We start from the raw sequence: 6446 nt of genomic DNA on the forward strand, positions 1-6446 counted from the left end.
GATATTTAACTACCGATTGTATAAGGGTATTTAGGTACCTTCCGAGCTACTAGGACATCCAATAACATTAGCACTTGATTGGGAACAAAAAAGTCACCCCTAATTCTTTCGGGGTCGCCCCTAGAAATGCTAGGTAAAACAATGATTACATGAGAAAGAACAATTGCGCATCTACACACATATAAAATGAGTGAAGCAAAATAATAATTGTACTTCAAGCATCCTTCTAATGTAGTTCCTTTTTTTTTCGAAAAAGAGGCAAGCCTCGTAACTTATATTGATAACGTAGATTTAGGGAATCGAAAACCTTACAAATTTTTTTCCAGATCATAAAAAAGTCGTACAATTTGTAGTGTCTCCACCAATTCTTGCCTATCAAAATCCCTTCAGACCTAAGGACAGTTTCAGAGGACCTCTTCTCTCGCAACGGAGAGGACAAACATCAAGGGCCAAACTGATTTTGAAAACAAAACCAATATGTGTCAAAGCACAATGCAATGAGTGAATCAAATCCAACCCGATGTTCATCGGAACAGGCAAATAACATGAACCGGAGTTTTTTAAATTTAGATTGCCTAATGCAATCAAGGTATCGGTGACCCAACTAGTAGTATCAGTGACCAAATAGTAACAGAAACCAAAATGTCTCAAGTAACGGTGGTAATCTAAATCGGTCTTAGTGTCTGAAAGGGAACAAATCGGACTGACTCGGCTTTGGAGAAGCAGTAACATTTGAAGTACTCAACGAACTTGATGCTGATCTTGAACGAATAGATGCTGTCTTAGTTTTCATTTCTATGCCTAAAACAGGTGAACCTAAAGTGTGAATATTAGCATCCAAAAGGATCCCAAGCTCACAACTTACAGGGATTAAATTATGAAATTCGATAATTAACATAAACCTTAATCTAATATCCGTAAACAGATCGGATCTAAACCTTACTAGTTCAGTTAAACAAATTAAAAACTCAAAATCATTCAAACCTAAAGCGATATTAAAATCTACAATCTGATTTACAGCCCAAAGAAGAAAAAACCCCGAGCTGCAAACCTCAGTTGGAGAAGATGCCTAAGGAAGCACTGATGTCGTTGCTGCTTCCATTTGTTCGCTGATTTGCTCTGAACGAGAAGATGACATTTTCTGAATCCCTTTGTTGTGAATGATCACAACCCAAAGTTGCTCCAACAGATACAAATCCAAGCAGGAAAAATAAAAAACAATCAAAAAAACCAGGTCCAAAAGTAAAACCGAAAAGATTACTAAAACTTAATTAACAAATCGCAATAAAAGAGATTTCCAAGTCAATGTGGCCTCGGGTAGATAGGAGTTGTGACTCTTGTAAGAGCAGAGTTAATAAGTACTAACACTCGCGCTGGAAACATGCTCTTTGATGGGTGTGGATGATGCAGAATAAAAGACTGCAAAGTAAACATTTACGCTATAATAGTTTGTTTTCATTTAGGTATCAGTTTGTCCAACATCACCAAGCAGTCATGGCGCCAAATAAACAACAAAATCAGCCCTGCAAACAGTATCTCAGACTCATTGGTGAAATAAGTCCTGAAACTGTCACTAGTCTAGATGAGCAGCCAATCATAAAGAGTAGATTATTGAAGTGAAAATGGTGTGTGGATGGGTTGCAACTTGCAAACCAAATAGATGTACAAGATGGACCCTTAATGAGAATGTCAATGAGGGTTTGCGTACTTGCTTTGCAGGCATTTTATTTTAGTTTTACTAGAACAGTCGTTATTGTGCATCAGTTCCAAAGGGAAAGTCGGCACATTGACTTGAGATGCCATATCTTACCTCAATCCTCAATTCTTGAGTTTGGCCGAGATTGATATTGAAGGAGGTTGTAAACTTGTAATGCACTGGAGTCTGGAGCATGATGTTTCATGTAGATTTGACCAAGAGTTCACCAGTAATAGCGAGGGGCCAATGGCTTAAATCCTTAAAAAGAGAGAAGAATTTTAGTTTTCAGGATTTGCTTGCTCTGAGTGGGTCAGAAGTGTCAGTCATGAAGAGACACTGGCACCACGAGACTACGAAAGCTAAAGTTCTAGTGAATCCAAGATCAACCATATCGCAACATTCAGAGGCTAGAGAGCTCCTCCATCTACAGAAATTGTAAAACATAAAGTAGATGAAGACTCCAAAAAGGTATACTTAATTCTTATTCATCGTACACATGTGCGTATATTTTAAATAAAAAATTACAGCTAAAGCAATTAACCATAACTGGCAATTAGCTAGAAGCACTTGCTTCTCATTTTTGTTAATCAATATCAAGTTCTAATATTTACTTGGAGGATATATTTTGTGTGATGTCATTTCAACGAAAAGCTGCGACTTCTTCCTTGAAGAATGTAAGTAGCGCTTCGACGCTCATAACTGTAAGTTCTGCCTTATCTCTAACCCGTCGGCTCACCTACAAACCATTGACAAAAATTAAATGATTTACCATAGGCAGGACATAATGGATGTAAAGAGAGAATGCTTAAAGTGCTAAGTGAAGTAAGCTAACCGTGTTGTTATTGGCTTCAGCCTCGCCAACCACCAGCATATAGTTGTATTGTGCCAACTGTGCTTCCCGAATCTGCAAATTGCCCAAAAATGAGAACCAAAGAAAAACCACAAAAAATTCATGTAATGTAGCAATAAGGACACGTCATGTAGAACAAGTTAATGGTTTCACATAATCTTAAACAAGAGAAAACAGAAAGAGATCTAAAGAAGTGAGTTCCTGAACGCAGATAATGTGGAAGCACAAAAGGAAAATGCCCAAAATATCAGTTTAACCAAATGCTTTGGTGCACTGGAGACCCATGGCTAAGCAAAAAAAAAAAGGTCAGTGTCATTTACATTCTGAACAATGCATGGACTGATAAAACTGAGGTTCTTTTTTTTTTAACCTGTAGAAACAATATACAACATCCTATTTCAAGGTCAACACTATTAACAACTGCATTGAAGCATTTAAGTGTCAGATTAAAAAAACAGAAAAATTTCTGGACCTGCAATCCTGAGAAGCACAAAATCTATTTACTCTATTGGATTTTCTGAGAGGAATAAGAAACACACCTTCTTGTCGATCTTTCTGTCTGTGATGTCAACATCGACGTAATATCCAGCTTTGTGTATTTGATCTTTCAGCTACAAGATAAATAGAAGTACCTCGCCATTTAGATGAAAGGGAAAAGCCAAACAAATAGAAAATATAAGCAGGAAAGACTCTAGCACACTCTTAAATTCTTAATTACTACAGAATACAGAATACAGAACGAGAAACCCAAAACTAAAATGTTTGCATACCCTTGAATTCAAATTATAAACGCATACCAAAACAAGAAACTAAGACACCACCACAAGAGATAAAACTCCAAAAGAAGGCAATACCCACTGGCCACCAAGAACAAACTCCGCAACCTTCAACTGCTCAAGTGTACAGCCTTTCACAAATCCTTCAAACCCTAAGAGATGTAGAACATCCTTCATGGCAATTATTTAGAGTTTTATATTTATGGAAGTGTTTTACGATTAGAATTTCATATTTTTAAAACTTATCTTTTTAAAGTTTATTAATTTCCAAGTTAGGTTAATTAGAGTTTTATTAGGAATATGAGTATTATTGTTTTCCCTAACAATAGGAGACAAATCTCTTGTAGTTGCATATCTTATTATATTGTTGAATAAAAATTATAAGTATGAACGTAATGGAGAAAAAAAGACGTTACTAAATGATGCTACTTACTTTTAGGGCATATGCATTAGATTTTTCTGATATAGGGCACACAATAGCTTGCCTAGGACTGAGCCAGAAAGGCCATTTCCCTTTAGAGTGCTCTAAGAGTATTGCGAACATACGTTCCACAGATCCAAGGATAGCCCTGTGTATCATTACGGGTTTTTCCCTCAACGCTTCATCTTCCGCTGAATAAGAGAGGTTGAATCTAGATGGGAGTTGAAAGTCCAGCTGCAACGCAAGCATTACGCAATTAACCATCAAATGGTAGTTCCAGTAGAGAAAGATAAGCAAAATGAAAAGAGAAACATGAAGGGAAAACGAGGAAACCCAAATGGTTAGAAATACTGACCTGCAATGTTGCACACTGGAACTTCCTCTTTAAAGCATCAAAAACGCCAATATCTATTTTGGGTCCATAAAAGGCACCATCTCCCTCATTTATCTGCAAAACATAAATGCATAAACAGCTACTAAAAAAAAATGAAATTTTAAGTAAAAATAAAAAGAATCATATACAAAATTGCGGCATATGCATAATATCATCATTGATAAACATAATTATAAAGATTATTATGTAGCAACAAGATAATAATAAAATGTTGCGGCAATTTCATTATTATAAACATAATCAGCATTCATTTACTTTAAATTGAAACCTCCAATCAAGATTCTATTGACTCTGCTGCTGCGATATCCAGAACAATGGACCCAAATCATACTAATTCAAAATTCATTTCCATTGTGAACATACATTTTCTCTTGTAATGACTTTCCATTTTCCGTTGTAATGAAAGTGTGTGTGTGTTGGGGGCGATAATATCCTACCTTAGGAATTAAATGACTACCTAAAAATGAACACTGTAAATCCCAGACAAAACATTGGCAATCTAAAGAACCAGAAAGAGACCCCATTGGGGAAGCGAATCAACTCGTATCACCAGACATTAAAAACAACACAAAATCAACAGAGACCACTGAACAGAACAAAAAAGAGCACAAGTCGTGTATAAATTTAAATGTGTAATGTGCACAAGTCGTGAATCATTTATACATGTATAGATGGTGACAATAAATTTAAATGTGTAATGTGCACAAGTCGTGATTTATTAGCAACTCATGTCTATATGGATGTACTCGATGGGCATTAACATCTAGGACGCTGAAGTTGGAATAAACATGGCCAACATCTCTATGTTGTCAATGGTTCATGTTGAACATTTTATGTGTTATATCACATATTCTGCGCGATGATTGATTTAAATCACATGGGGATAACACTTAGGATTTTGGTTTGGCGGTTTACAACGCGTGTGGAAACATCTCCAAGAGTCCAATGAAACTTTCAGAAAGTCGAGAATCATGTTGGCGGCGTGAGTTACCTATTATATTCAATGTTCGATTATGTGTTAATGGGACAATTACAAACATCCCAGGACACGCACTCAATCAGAGTAGTATAAGCTTTGGATATTCTAGAAATAGATACCAAGATTCAAACATTGTTGGAGCCAAAATATAATAACTCACCTTCCATGGCCTTCCAAACTCATTCAGTGCTTCAGCGAGAGCACTTTCAGCTTTATCCCAGGTTGATATTTCTCCTAGGTATTTCTCTGGTCTCTGTACAGAGAACAGATAGACAATGAATTCTAGTTATTCACTTCATATAACCGTAAGAAAAACAATACCGAACAGAAACAAAAAGATTCAGTTGTAACCTAGGCAAGTCCGGCATAATAATTTCTAGCAGTCTTACAATGGGTCAAGGTCTCACTAAATAATTATAAATCACACTTCTCACCATATCTGGTGTACCAAATTATTTTGCAACTTAACCACAGAATTACAGCACATGGAGGATGAGATATGAAGTGAAACTACTATATTCTCACACTGTAGTAGTCGCCTATGCACCAACACGACCAATTAAGGTCTTAATATTTTCAAAGCAAAAGCTGGAACCCTAATTTAACCCCATGAAAATGAATACAGCCAGCAAAATTTCTTACCGTTGATAGTTCAAGCTCAAAGGTAAACCCAAAAACGTCATATGCGTATCATACAAATTCTAAGACACTCGTGACTTCATCCTTTATCTGGGATTCCCTACAGAAGATATGAGCATCATCCTGCTGGAATCTCCTAACACGTGTCAATCCAGTCAGTGCCCCACTAGGTTCATTTCTATGCAAGACTCCAAAATCCGCCAGCCGGAGAGGTAACTCTCTATAAGAACGAACTCTGTGGTCAAACATCAAACAGTGACCAGGGCAATTCATCGGCTTAAGACCAAACTCTTGTTTCTCAATCTCAAACACAAACATGTTCTCTTTATAATTTGCAGCATGACCAGAAGTTTCCCAGAGTTGCATATTATACATATTTAGTTTGATAGCCAAACAACAACTCATCTATGTATAATTAGTCCATTTAGACAGTCCATAGTGCCATTATTAGCAACTAGTAGTAAGCATGCACAGTTAGATACTATAGGTAATTGTGGTGTATCAGACCTAAGTAGTAAGCACTATTGTAGGCAATGTTATACTTTCTCTTCGTCCTTACAACATGCTTTTGTGGTTCTTTGTCTCCGGTCTTATGTGTTAGAGTAATATTCCTTCACAATTTTCTCTTGCAGGTTGTGTTAATGGGTACTTGCAGTGTGTTGTTTACGAGAGGATCCCTTCGAAAATTCTC

General features: G+C 36.6%; 1 pseudogene; it reads right to left on the bottom strand.

Moving 5' to 3' along the window:
• Positions 1–2154: 2154 nt before the first annotated feature.
• LOC113273407 lies at positions 2155–6130 on the bottom strand (annotated as a pseudogene).
• Positions 6131–6446: the final 316 nt, after the last annotated feature.

Source organism: Papaver somniferum, chromosome 4, assembly GCF_003573695.1.
Source record: "Papaver somniferum cultivar HN1 chromosome 4, ASM357369v1, whole genome shotgun sequence".
Lineage (NCBI taxonomy): Eukaryota > Viridiplantae > Streptophyta > Magnoliopsida > Ranunculales > Papaveraceae > Papaver > Papaver somniferum.